Source organism: Solanum stenotomum, unplaced genomic scaffold, assembly GCF_019186545.1.
Source record: "Solanum stenotomum isolate F172 unplaced genomic scaffold, ASM1918654v1 scaffold5030, whole genome shotgun sequence".
NCBI lineage: Eukaryota > Viridiplantae > Streptophyta > Magnoliopsida > Solanales > Solanaceae > Solanum > Solanum stenotomum.
In genome coordinates this window covers 1-15,043 of record NW_026035528.1, presented here as the reverse complement: position 1 = coordinate 15,043, position 15,043 = coordinate 1, and the positions used below count along the sequence as shown (strand labels likewise).

Sequence of the window (15,043 nt, the reverse complement as noted above, 5' to 3'; positions counted from 1 at the left end):
ACAACCAATTGTGACTATTTCTTCCTTATTGCACTCGTCTGGTCCATCTCCTGCTATAACCAGTACAACCTTATTGGATAATTCATCCTACACTTTTACATCGCAATGCTCTACACAACCTCAGGCCCCTCTACAATCACATGCTATGCCTACAACTACACCTTCTCTATCTTTGGAGATTCTGTCAAATACATTGCCTAATGAAGGTGGGAATCAAATGGTTGATTTTGAACAATCTGGTCCTTTAAGTGACGTCATCGTCCTAATGAATTGTCGTGCTCTTCATCTAAGTCTCATCCGATGACTACTCGATCACAAACAAGTTCATTAAAATCGAAGCGTCCCACCTTTTACTTAGTTATGTCAACTGATGTTGTTGAGCCTTCCTATTACTCTCAAGCTACGAAGTACGCACATTGGCGTAGGGCGATGCAAGAAGAATACAATACTCTCTTAAAAAATGGGACTTGGCAGTTAGTACCACCTTCTCCATCTTAAAATATTATTGGTAGTATATGGGTTTTTAAAATAAAGGTTAAGCCTGAAGAGTCCATTGATCGTTACAAGGATCGACTCGTTGCTAAAAGGTATCATCAAAGACCAGGTCTGGACTATGTTGATACTTTTAGTCCAGTCGTGAAACCTGCCACTATTCGCCTTTTTCTTTCCTTGGCAGTCTCGAATAACTAGCATATTACTCAGTTGGATATCTCTAGTGTTTTTCTTCACGGTACCCTTGATGAAGTGGTCTACATGTCTCAACCTCCTGGATTTGTTGATCCATATCGTCCTGAGCATGTTTGCTTGCTCAAGCATTTTTTATGCGCTCAAACAAGCTCCGTGAATATGGAATTAATGTTTAACAAACACCTTGATCTCTTATGGCTTTACGGGCTCAAAAACAGATTGTTCATTATTTCATTTCTCCTGTGATAGTGATAAAATATTTTGTTTGGTGTATGTTGATGACCTTCTTGTTTTGGGATCTAGTTCGTCTCTTGTTGGCTCTGTTATTACTCGCCTAAAGTCACAGTTTGTTGTGTGAGACCTTGGTCGCCTCTTTTATTTTTTGGGGATTGAAGCATCATGGACACCTACTGGTTTGCATCTTTCTCAACATCTTTATGCTACTGATTTGTTGCGAAAAGCACAAATGGATGGTTACAATTATATTTCAACACCTGTTGCATCTTTCTCTAAATTCTCAAGTTTTGAAGGATCTCTTTTCCATGACGAAACCTTGTATTGCAGCACTGTAGGAGCCCCTACAATATTTAACATTCACTCGCCCTGATATAGCATTTGCGGTGAATAAATTTTCACAATTTATGCATAGTCTGAGAGAGTCCCACTGGGCTGCTGTAAAACGCATTTTGCGATATATCCAGTCCACATCCTCCCATCGTTTATTCTTTGCTTGCCAAGATACCAAACTTTTACATGGTTACAGTGATGCAGATTGGGGTGGTTCGCTGGATGATCGTAAGACAACTACTAGTTTCTCTATCTTTTTTGGTTCTCATTTAATATCTTAGGCTTCCAGAAAGCAGCGAGCAGTTGCACGTTCTAGTACAGAGGCAGACTATCGTGCACTAGCCACTACTGCGTTTGAGCTAACTTGGCTGGAGTTTTTACTTCGTGAGATTATGTGCTTTGACACTACAACTCTGATACCAAGTTTGTCACGATCCGAGAGCACCTCCTAGTCGTAACACGGTGTACTCGACCTCGAAGAGGTCTAATATAATCCTTTAGCATATCATGAACATTAAAGCATAGGAAAATGCAAAAAATTTAAAACTTTTCTTTACAATCGAAGTCTTTATAAAATATAAGAAAGTCTATGACACTATGTCTCAAAACCATCTATACCATTAGAATAAAGACTCTTTAATACAATCTTAGGGACACGACCCTTACATAATTCTAAATGAAACTAATAAAAGAAACTACTAAGATATCTACTAAGTAAGATGTTGGTCCCCGAACTTTAGTACTCATCAACTAGCTTGGAGGATCACCTATTCCAAGCCCTTTGAACCAAAGCTACCATCTCCATGAACCAACCCCCTACATTGTAGAAAACATAGAAATATGCGTTAGCACAAAAATGTACTAGTATGGTAGCTATGCATAAAACATTTAAAACATGCTTAAATGGGACATTTTTGTTGAAACCATGCTATGCATTGATCTTAGGCATATGCCTAAGTTATCAATAATTGCCCATAAAGTGCTTGAATTGAAGAATGATCTTGAGTCTATTAGCTTGATTTTGTTATACTTATGATGATTGTGCACTTACACATATGATTAGTTATTTCAGGAACTCTCGAAGGAATTGGAGTTGGAACGAAGAAAGAAGGAGCAAAGACGTGCAAAAAAAGGGTTAAGGCAAAAGGCACAGTGGCTGGCGCACTGCTAGGCGCGCCGCGCCAAGGCCTGAAGATCAGAAGAATTGTTGGGGCGTACTACTAGGCGCGACACGCCAACCCCAAAAGTTCAGAGGGTGTATCCTTGGCGCTGATAGGCGTGCCGCGCCAGAGCTTGAAGTTCAGACAATTTGCAGCGCGCCGCGCCACATGGGAAAGTTATGCGCGTGCTTCTTAGTGCAATAATGGCGCGACACGCCACCCTTTTTCTAACTTTTCCAACATTTAAACATTAAATAGGATTCCTTATTTGTGTAGGTTTTGTTCCCAACTTTTCCTACTATTATAAATAGATCCTTAGGATTCCATTATTAGGGTTCAACTTTTATTGGGTGTGCAAGAGCAAGATTCCAAGTTTTTAATAGGTTTTCATCCTTTAACTCTTCTATTTACCAGAATTTGCATGAATTGTTGTAATCTCTTGTTTTCGAATAGCATGAGTGGCTAAACGCCCTTATTCTGGGGCTGTAGCTACGAATTGAATGTTGATTATTAAAGGCTTTTTGAATTAATTGTTGGTTGTCAATACAAGTTACTTCTATATTCTTGTTTTAGTATTTTGTGCCTAATCACCACGAGATAAATATATTGTCTAATCTTAAAATCGGGAGAGGAGAGGTTAGATAGACCAAAGAGTATAGAGAGCTCGATCGACCCATTTGATTGACGTGATTTGTATTTAGGAGTGACGCCCGGACGAACAACTTGCTCGGTTACAAAACGGGATGAAATATAAATGCTCGCCAGTTAGTCTATTTATCTCTGCACGCCTTGCGTTGTGTGGGGGAGACACGATGTGTGACATCTAGGTAGACGTGCCCTTGACCTAATGGCTTCGGGTGCAACTTGCGTTCAAAGACTCGATGGTTCACGGGATTCTGCAATTCACACCAAGTATCGCATTTTGCTACGTTCTTCATCGATGCGAGAGCCGAGATATCCATTGTCGAGAGTCATTTATGTTTAAATAGCAGCACACGTCCCGCCATACACTCCTCGAACGGGGTGCGTGGGAGGGCAGTCAATTTTAGTATTTCTTGGCGATTTCTACGTCAGGGTTCGTTGGTCGCCCGACGAGCATGTAGGCGCGCACGCCGGTGACGAAAGAGAGGTGCACGACGGGCGCGTGTCTCCCCCAAGTGTTTAAAATGTGTTCGCGGGTCGTTCTTCTTTGCATGTTTTGACAATGATCTTTCCGCATGTTTACCTACAGAAACCTTGTTATGACTTCTCATTCCTCTAAATGATAAGGTTCAATGGACTTCTCGCGACATCGCGTGCAGTGAATCACCCCAATCGCCGCGATCCAAACATTTCATCGGATCATTCAATTGGTAGGAGTGACGGGCGAGGTGTACAAAGGACAGGGACGTAGTCAACGCGAGCTGATGACTCGCGCTTACTAGGAATTCCTCGTTGAAGACCAACAATGTCGAGCCTATGTCGCCTGGTGGATTGGCGCAGGCCTCGGCTGACACTTGGTATTAAAATGGACTTCACTTATGTATTAAAATGGTATTTTCAACTCCAAATCATTTTGGGTGTGTTTGGTATGAAGGAAAATATTTTCCGGAAAATGTTTTCCAATTTTCTCNAAAAAAATACCCAAATTCAAAAAAAAAGCCTAAAAAGGACATTCGAGGCCAAAGTTATGACCGTTTGAAGTTTCACCAATTTACAACTACTTTTTCAAGTTTCAATCTTTAATTTGGTGAAAGTTCAAACGATCGTAACTTTTGCCTCGAATACCCGTTTGACGCAAACTTTTTTTATCATGGCTATTATTTCGAGATTTATTCGGTCAACTCCTTAATTTGCTTTGATTTTAATCTTATTATATTTTTATTTATATAGAATAATAGTCACACAAGGTATTTAGGTAATTTTTTTGTTCTAATATTATATATAGTGTCACTACAGAAAAAATAGTGATTAGCGACAAATCATATTCCGTTGCTATTTAACGTGAAAAAAATTTATACTTGTTTTCTTCCCAATGCAAAATATTATTAATAATTATAATTGCAAATTAATTATTGCATCAATAACCTAAAATGTTCTTTGATACATGTTTTAAACTGTCAACATTTTTGCAACACCTCTTAGTATTCTTTCTCATCAGAGCTACTCAGTGAATAAGTGTAACACCTCGGAATCTAGTAGTCTAAGCTAGGGCTAAGCGTAGAGGCAACAACCCAAGATTTGGGCTTGGGCAACCTTCACGATGATCCACACGAGGAGCCAAACCACTGTAAGTTGGGGGAAAAAGGTCTTTTCCGGTTTTAATTAGATCAAAGTTATGTCGTTTTACCCAAGCCTAGGACCCCTATAGTCATTTTACCCCCAAAACTCACCCATTCAAATCATTATTTCCAAAACCCAAAAGAACTCTCAAAGTTCTTCCTCTCAAATATTTCTCTCTCTAGAACTTGAAGAAGAAGGGTTCAATCTAGGGTTTCAAGCAAGCCTCCATTTTCACATTGTAACTGTATATGTGACAAAAAAAGTTGTATCGATATGTAAAATATCGACATTGTAAATTGTGTATAATTGTGTATATATACTATATAAGTAATTATCATTGTATGTATATTCATTTATATTATTTAAACATTAGAATAGTTCATCTTCTTCAACGACCAAAAGAAGAAAGATATTAGGGGAAAAAAGGGAATGAGTGAATTGCACTTTACTTGCCATAAAAAAAAATATAGAATATATGAAAAAAAAAATTCATAAGAAGTGATAATTGTCTCATTTAAAACAAGAGATTTTGACTCAATAAACANAATAATAAATATTTCATTTCTATATATATTTTTCTATTACTATATATAATAAGTGGAAATATCTACTACTTGGCACATGACAAGTGTTACATGTGCTTAGATAGTGTTGTACATTCTTCTTTTATGGTTGTACCTCTAAAATTTATATTATTGGACAATTTAACACCATTAATCACAATAATTAATAACTTAAAACATTTTTTAAAAAATTATGAAAATTTCGATGACTCTCCAAATTTTATTTGTCACATAAATTGAGACAACAAAAATAACATTTATTGGGTCCATTTTAATTTATTTGTATTTTTTTTGTGTGTTTTTTATATTTAAAAATTTGCGTATAAATACTATAAATCATGATAATTAACAACATAAAATATGTTTTGAAAAAAATACAAAAAATTTCACTGATTCTTGAAGTGAATCTATCGTAAAAATACTATAAATCATGATAATTGACAACATAAAATATTTCAAAAATAAAAACATATAAAAAAAAATTCGATTGATTCTTGAAATTAATCTATCGTTACAAATTATGTATAAAATATAATAAATCGTGATAATTGACAACTTAAAATATTTATTTAAAAAACACAAAAAAAAATTGACTGATTCTTAAAATTAATCTATCAATGTCACATAAAATGAGACAAAAGTAGTATTATGTATTAGTTAATGTGAAATTATTGAAAACTACATAAAATGTATTGAAAATCTTAACAATTTGATTGACTCTTGAAATTTTATCTATGCTACATACATTGAGACAAAAGGAGTAATATATTCTATATATAATAAGCCATAGTGCAACTATGATTGTAACTATTTTGTTAGCTTTCTACCAAAACCTAACAAGATTTTTAGTTACATATTTATTATTTAGTTAAATAATAAATATGTCATTTCTATATATATTTTTCTATTACTATATATAATAAGTGGGAATATCTACTACTTAGCACATGACAAGTGTTACATGTTCTTAGATAGTATTGTACATTCTTCTTTTATGGTTGTACCTCTAAAATTTATATTATTGGATAATTTAACACCATTAATCACAATAATTAATAACTTAAAACATTTTTTAAAAAATTATGAAAATTTCAATGACTCTCCAAATTTTATTTGTCACATAAATTGAGACAACAAAAATAACGTTTATTGGGTCCATTTTAATTTATTTGTCTTTTTTTGTGTGTTTTTTATATTTAAAAATTGTGTATAAATACTATAAATCATGATAATTGACAACATAAAATATGTTTTGAAAAAAATACAAAAAATTCCACTGATTCTTGAAGTGAATCTATCGTAAAAATACTATAAATCATGATAATTGACAACATAAAATATTTCAAAAATAAAAACATATAAAAAAAATTCGATTGATTCTTGAAATTAATTTATCGTTACAAATTATGTATAAAATATAATAAATCGTGATAATTGACAACTTAAAATATTTATTAAAAAAACACAAAAAAAAAAAGAAATTGACTGATTCTTAAAATTAATCTATCAATGTCACATAAAATGAGACAAAAGTAGTAATATGTATTATTTAATGTGAAATTATTGAAAACTATATAAAATGTATTGAAAATCTTAACAATTAACAACATTTGATTGACTCTTGAAATTTTATCTATGTTACAGACATTGAGAAAAAAGGAGTAATATATTATATATATAATAAGCCACAATGCAACTATGATTGTAACTATCTTGTTAGCTTTCTACCAAAACCTAACAAGATTTTTAGTTACATATTTATTATTTAGTTAAATAATAAATATTTCATTTCTATATATATTTTTCTATTACTATATATAATAAGTGGGAATATCTACTACTTAGCACATGACAAGTGTTACATGTGCTTAGATAGTGTTGTACATTCTTCTTTTATGGTTGTACCTCTAAAATTTATATTATTGGATAATTTAATACCATTAATCACAATAATTAATAACTTAAAACATTTTTTAAAAAATTATGAAAATTTCTATGACTCTCCAAATTTTATTTGTCACATAAATTGAGACAACAAAAATAACATTTATTGGGTCCATTNTTAGCTTGATTTTGTTATACTTATGATGATTGTGCACTTACACATATGATTAGTTATTTCAGGAACTCTCGAAGGAATTGGAGTTGGAACGAAGAAAGAAGGAGCAAAGACGTGCAAAAAAAGGGTTAAGGCAAAAGGCACAGTGGCTGGCGCACTGCTAGGCGCGCCGCGCCAAGGCCTGAAGATCAGAAGAATTGTTGGGGCGTACTACTAGGCGCGACACGCCAACCCCAAAAGTTCAGAGGGTGTATCCTTGGCGCTGATAGGCGTGCCGCGCCAGAGCTTGAAGTTCAGACAATTTGCAGCGCGCCGCGCCACATGGGAAAGTTATGCGCGTGCTTCTTAGTGCAATAATGGCGCGACACGCCACCCTTTTTCTAACTTTTCCAACATTTAAACATTAAATAGGATTCCTTATTTGTGTAGGTTTTGTTCCCAACTTTTCCTACTATTATAAATAGATCCTTAGGATTCCATTATTAGGGTTCAACTTTTATTGGGTGTGCAAGAGCAAGATTCCAAGTTTTTAATAGGTTTTCATCCTTTAACTCTTCTATTTACCAGAATTTGCATGAATTGTTGTAATTTCTTGTTTTCGAATAGCATGAGTGGCTAAACGCCCTTGTTCTGAGGCTGTAGCTACGAATTGAATGTTGATTATTAAAGGCTTTTTGAATTAATTGTTGGTTGTCAATACAAGTTACTTTTATATTCTTGTTTTAGTATTTTTTGCCTAATCACCTCGAGATAAATATATTGTCTAATCTTAAAATCGGGAGATGAGAGGTTAGATAGACCAAAGAGTATAGAGAGCTCGATCGACCCATTTGATTGAGGTGATTTGTGTTTAGGAGTGACGCCCGGACGAACAACTTGCTCGGTTACAAAACGGGATGAAATATAAATGCTCACCAGTTAGTCTATTTATCCCCGCACGCCTTGCGTTGTGTGGGGGCGACACGATGCGTGACACCTAGGCAGACGTGCCCTTGACCTATCAGGTGCAACTTGCGGTCAAAGACTCGATGGTTCACGAGATTCTGCAATTCACACCAAGTATCACATTTTGCTACGTTCTTCATCGATGCGAGAGCTGAGATATCCATTGTCGAGAGTCGTTTGTGTTTAAATAGCAGCACACATCCCCCCACACACTCCTCGAACGGGGCGCGTGGGGAAGGCAATCAATTTTAGTATTCCTTGGCGCTTTCCATGTCGGAGTTCGTTGGTCGCCCGACGAGCGTGCAGGCGCGCACGCCGGTGACGAAAGGGAGGTGCACGATGGGCGCGCGTCTCCCCCAAGTGTTTAAAATGTGTTCGCGGGTCGTTCTTCTTTGCATGTTTTGACAATGATCTTTCCGCATGTTTACATACAGAAACCTTGTTACGACTTCTCATTCCTCTAAATGATAAGGTTCAATGGACTTCTCGCGACATCGCGTGCAGCGAATCACCCCCATCGCCGCGATCCAAACATTTCATTGGATCATTCAATTGGTAGGAGTGACGGGCGGTGTGTACAAAGGACAAGGATGTAGTCAACCCAAGCTGATGACTCACGCTTACTAGGAATTCCTCATTGAAGATCAACAATGTCGAGCCTATGTCACCTGGTGGATTGGCGCAGGCCTCGGCCGACGCTTGGTATTAAAATGGACTTCACTTATGTATTAAAATGGTATTTCCAACTCCAAATCATTTTGTTTAATCAAATATTTTTCACAGACCTATTTAAGGAACAAAAATCCTTATGCAAAATTGGGGGAAATTTAAAAATTTTGGGATAAAAGCTGTTTATTAGAAAATTGATTATCTAGCATTAAAATTGACATTTATATATGCATTATCAAAGTATTTCGAACTCAAAAATCAATTTTCTTTTATCAGATTCATAGCAATAAAGAATTACAATTTTCTTCAAAATTGAATGGGTTAAAAGACGTTTTTTAAAAAAATGGCTCGGTCAAACCGCTCTTTGGCAGTTTGGTCGCATAGATCTCAAAAAATACCCAAATTCAAAAAAAAAAATCGCTTAAAAAGGACATCCGAGGCCAAAGTTATGACCGTTTGAAGTTTCACCAATTTACAACTACTTTTTCAAGTTTCAATCTTTAATTTGGTGAAACTTCAAACGATCGTAACTTTTGCCTCGAATATCCGTTTGACGCAAACTTTTTTTATCATGGCTATTATTTCGAGATTTATTCGGTCAACTCCTTAATTTGTTTTGATTTTAATCTTATTATATTTTTATTTATATAAAATAATAGTCACACAAGGTATTTAGGTAATTTTTTTGTTCTAATATTATATATAGTGTCACTACAGAAAAAATAGTGATTAGCAACAAATCATATTCCGTTGCTATTTAACGGGAAAAAAATTTATACTTATTTTCTTCCCAATGCAAAATATTATTAATAATTATAATTGCAAATTAATTATTGCNTTTTAAAATTATCAAAAAAGTATTATAAATAATAATAATTAACAACTTAAAATATCTAAAAGACATTTTAAAAGAGTTAATTTTGTAATTTTATCCATATCACATAAATTAGGACAAAGTGACCAGTAATATAGGTTATTTGAAAGTTACATAAAAATATTATAAATCACAATAATTAATAACTTAAAACATTTTTGAAAAAATATGAAAATTTGGATGACTCTCCAAATTTTATTTGTGTCACATAAATTGAGACAACAAAAATAACATATATTGGGTCCTTTTTAATAGTGTCAAAGAAAGTACAGGTTTATGATAAAAAAAACTTATTCCTTTATCCACGCAAACAATCGCTTCAAAAACTCCGTTATTAGCCCCAAAACATACCATTTATATTATTGGGCCCGTGCATAGCACGGGCACCATTATCTAGTATACTATATAAGTAATTATCATTGTATGTATATTCATTTACATTATTTATATTATTTAATCATTAGAATAGTTCATCTTCTTCAACGACCGAAAGAAGAAAGATATTAGGGGAAAAAAGGGAAGGAGTGAATTGCACTTTACTTGCCATTGAAAAAAATATAGAATATATGAAAAAAAAAATCCATAAGAAGTGATAATTGTCTCATTTAAAACAAGAGATTTTGACTCAATAAACATTTTGTCTAATTTTTCCAATTAAATAACTAAAGAATCATATCTAAACCAAAAGTCTTAGGGTAAATAATCATTATAATCATCTAATCTAGGAGATAAATACTAGGAAAAAGAAGATAGTGTGACTGTGTGAGTTTATAATCATAAAATAGAGATAGTTACGAGATAGAATAATCTTATGATTTAAAATTAAAGATATGCAGAATGTATCAAAGTGCTCTTTAATCTCGTAATATTAAACATAAAAAAATTAGAATTAAAGAATAGTAAAAAAAAGAGAGAGTAAAATAAAAAAAAATTAATGAAGAGGATACATGGATAAATTCAGGGAAGTAATCATACTATTTTTTTATAAAAACATTAACTATTCGATCATAGTTTAGTGGTATGCATTTTAAAGGCAATTATATATTTGCTTCGTGTCGTGTAAAATATGATTCCACCTTGTTCACTGCTCGATTAGAGTTTTATGAGTGTTTTTTTATATAAGGGAATGATTTTATTTATATATTAAAATTCGTCAATAGATGTCCCAAAAAAATTGATCTAAACGAAATAGTTTCACAAGTATTTCTATCGATAACGTACGTTACAAAAGAAAATGCTTGAAAAACCACAAAAATTGTTACCATCTATATTTAGTTTCATAAGTTTTCTTTTCGTGTACTGCAATCAACATAAATATATGAAAAAACGTGTAGTAATGTTATGCAAAGAAGTTTAATTTAGAATTAACTAACAAACAATAAAATTGAAATCCATTTAATAGATGGAAAAATTAGACAAAATATCGGTTACAGTTAAAATTCCTTATCCAAAATAACTCACCGATTATTTGTTACAAAAAAATGACCATTCAGCCTTCTTAAATGGATCTGGAAAAAGGGAAAGAAAATGGGAATGGAGAAAGAAAAAAACTTAAGATTCTATGTTCGATAATTAAAACTTCTTTAAAGATTGATGTTAAAATTTGACTTACTAAGAATCGTATATTGTTTTACATGAGCAATATATAAAAAGACTTGAATCATTGAGAGGTGCTTATATATGCAAATTTTAGACTATTTAGAGGAAATTGAGTTGGTTGAGATTGAAAAAAATAGTCTACAATGTGTAAATATTGTATTAATAGAATGTATGTATGTATATATATCTTTGCAAGTTATGTGGCCCCACGATTATATTTAACAGTTTTTGGGGGGTGAATTGTTAAGTTTAGGATAAAAGATTAAATTGAACACATTTTGTCACGAAGGACTATTTCAATCACCTAAAATATATTAAGGACCAAAATAAAATAACCTCAATACATCAATGACCATTTTGATCATTTTCTCTCCAAAATCCTACCCAATATCAAAACAACTTCAACTTGAAACCACACAAAATCCAAAATCACAAATTTCCTTTTTGTCATTTTCCTCACTTCAAAGTTAAGCATGGCTACTTTATATTTATCTTTTTAATCATGTTACACATTTTAATTTCTATATAATGTGTTACACATTTTTAATTCCTTATACATGTAGATGCTCAATATTACCTCAATAATAATATTATTCTATGCAAAAATTCCAATTTTCTTTAACTATTTTAACCTCCTTTTATCATACTTCTTCATCCTCAAATATTTATGAGGGAAAGTGACTTTTTTTAAAGAGTTAAATTTATGAATTAATTTCATACTTTTAAAAAATTTAAATATTAGATAAAAATTCAAGATTAAAATAAGAAGTGTATCCAACTACATTTTTATATATATTTTTTCTTTTTAATTGTACTCAATTTTCAAAAAATATCTAATAAATAAAGTTAACTGAATAAATTACATCTTGACAAATTGAGATAAACTAAAAAACACTTATTTTGAAATGAAAATTACAAATATAAAGTTAATGAAGTATTAAAAAATTGGCTTTTAAAAATAAATAAATAAATATATATATGCACCCTCGTGTGTAAGATAAATGACTCTTGGGACCTTTGACCAATTTTTTTGCTTTTTTCGATATGGAGCTGCCGGAGATGGAATCAATGGCGACGGCGATCGGAGTATCGGTGCCGGTGCTCCGATTCCTTCTTTGTTTCGTTGCAACTATTCCGGTGAGCTTCTTCCACCGTTTTGTTCCTTCTGCCACCGGAAGACATCTCTACGCCGCCGTGATGGGTGGTGTTCTTTCATACTTGTCGTTCGGATTCAATTCAAATCTTCACTTTTTTGTGCCTATGCTTTTGGGTTATGCTTCTATGGTTATCTATCGGCCTTATTGTGGGATCATCACTTTCTTCATTGCTTTTGGTTACCTTATTGGATGGTAACTTACTTTCTCTCTCTCTTAAATTGGGGTTTATTTTGAAATTTTGATTTGATTTCAGTTTCCTTTTTTAGTAGTTCAAAATGAAGCCATGGATAGAAAAAAAAGTATATATATTACTCACTGTGTCTCAATTTAAGTTTCTTAGTTTGACTAGACACTGAGATTTGGAAAGATGTGTGTAGTCCTTTAGATCTCTTGGTCTTAATTTTGCAATTGGAGAACTTACGAAATATAGGAAGGGACATTCTTTATAGGACAAGTCCAAAAGGAAAATAAGACGCTTAAATTGGGATGGATTGAGTATTAGATATTTGATTGTGGATGTAGAGTTAGGATTTTGAGTGGATTTTAGAAGCTAGCTACTGGGTTCTGATGAACTCGTAGAGAGTCGTGTAGATCGGCTTCTGTTAGTTTGACATTAGAAATGTAGAAAAGCATTGTTCTTTATGTGTAGTTTTATGACATACTGTTGAGTAGTGGTATGAAACTGGTCTAGATAGAGTAGGAAGGATATAGAGGATTCATATAGCCAACTTCTAGTTTGTGATTGAGCACTGTTTTTTTTTTTTTTTTTCCCTGTATTAAGCTCTTCCTGTTTGATTTGTTTGATTGATTGGTGAAATTTGATGTTTGAAAGTNAGATCGGCTTCTGTTAGTTTGACATTAGAAATGTAGAAAAGCATTGTTCTTTATGTGTAGTTTTATGACATACTGTTGAGTAGTGGTATGAAACTGGTCTAGATAGAGTAGGAAGGATATAGAGGAGTCATATAGCCAACTTCTAGTTTGTGATTGAGCACTGTTTTTTTTTTCCGCTGTATTAAGCTCTTCCTGTTTGATTTGTTTGATTGATTGGTGAACTTTGATGTTTGAAAGTATAGGACTAGAAGTTCGTAAAGCTGTGAACTTTAGTTGCATGTGTGATTGTGTGTTGAATTTTACTGATTTCTTGGTTCAATTTGTTTAATTGGTTGGTGAACTTTGAATGTGTAGGAGTAAAGGTCTGTAAAACTATAAACTTTAGTCGCATGTCCTTCTTTTTCTAGTTTCCTTAAGGGGTCGCTTGGCAGAGTGTATTAGAAGAAATAATGAATGCATTGACTTTGTGTATTAGTAGTACCTTAGTAGGTACACTTTTTCAGCCTCTATTGTGTATTAAAGAGTGTATCACCAATGCATAAAAATTCATAATATTAGTAATGGAAGGGGATTAATGCATGCATTAGCATGCTTAAAGATTCAACTGCCCCTCAAAACATTTTTTTACATGTTTTCCATCATATTTGTGGAGGGTATTTTCATAAATAAGTTTTTTGAAAATAAATTATGCAATGCATGTTATTTTTAATACATCAAACCAAACAATACATAAGAAATAATATGTGCATAATTAATGCAAGCATAACTAGTACAAACATTAATATTGCAAGCATACTAATATACTCTTTTAAACATTCTTATACACCCTACCAAACGACCCCCTGTATTCGTCTAATGGATCTATCTTCTTAATAGTTTGTCATTATTGTGGGTTCATTTAGAGCTGGTTGGGGAGCTTTTGTGAATGAGTTGGTTCATGTCAATTTCATGTCATTTAGGTCTTTAAAGTTAACAACTAACAAGGAAAGGAGAAAATTACTTGCAAATTTTATTTGTAGTAGGAATATTTTGTACTGACATTTGAACATAGGGTTTTATGCAGTTGAATAGTATTCTTATGAGTTTTTGGCTAAAATCATCCCTTGACTCAAATCTAATGTACATCCTTATATTATCTATGTGAGCAAAAAACATCCTTATACTATCCAAAAAATAACAAGAAACATCCTTCAGTATATTTTTGTTAAGAAACTAATAAAACCAATAAAAAAAATAATTTAATTTGGTCATGTCTTTGCCACGACGAGAAGATCAAAGTCACCTAAAAAGAATAAGGATATGGATAGAAAATGAATCTTCCATTCTCAGGATTTAAATTTTGTGTGTTGTTAGTTTATATGTTTTTTGTATCATCAAGTAAATTGACTTGCAACAATAATAAGTTTTGAAATATTTATACAGTAGGTTCTGATGGTTAGAAAGATTATGTAAAAAAATCATTTTAAAAATATTACGTCCAAATAAAGATTTTCTTTAATAATATTTAGGGCGTGTGTACTATATATACAATGTAATTCACATTTTATACAATGTACAGAAATGTTGAAAATTTAGTGAAATTACGTAGGCATTTAGTTATGAAAATAAAAAAAAGTAATTACTTTATTTGAAATTTTTTAAGTTGGAGTAGTATTTGGCCATATTTT

The 15,043-nt window shown here is 32.7% G+C and overlaps 2 non-coding genes across 2 annotated transcripts; both read right to left on the bottom strand.

Annotated features, from left to right (window-relative positions):
- Window positions 1–3,231: 3,231 nt before the first annotated feature.
- On the bottom strand, window positions 3,232–3,387 carry LOC125852773 (5.8S ribosomal RNA). Its single transcript, XR_007445058.1, has one exon. It is a non-coding gene; the product is annotated as a 5.8S ribosomal RNA (ribosomal RNA).
- A 4,881-nt stretch (window positions 3,388–8,268) lies between these two features.
- On the bottom strand, window positions 8,269–8,418 carry LOC125852774 (5.8S ribosomal RNA). The gene has a single exon (XR_007445059.1). It is a non-coding gene; the product is annotated as a 5.8S ribosomal RNA (ribosomal RNA).
- Between the last annotated feature and the right edge of the window lie 6,625 nt (window positions 8,419–15,043).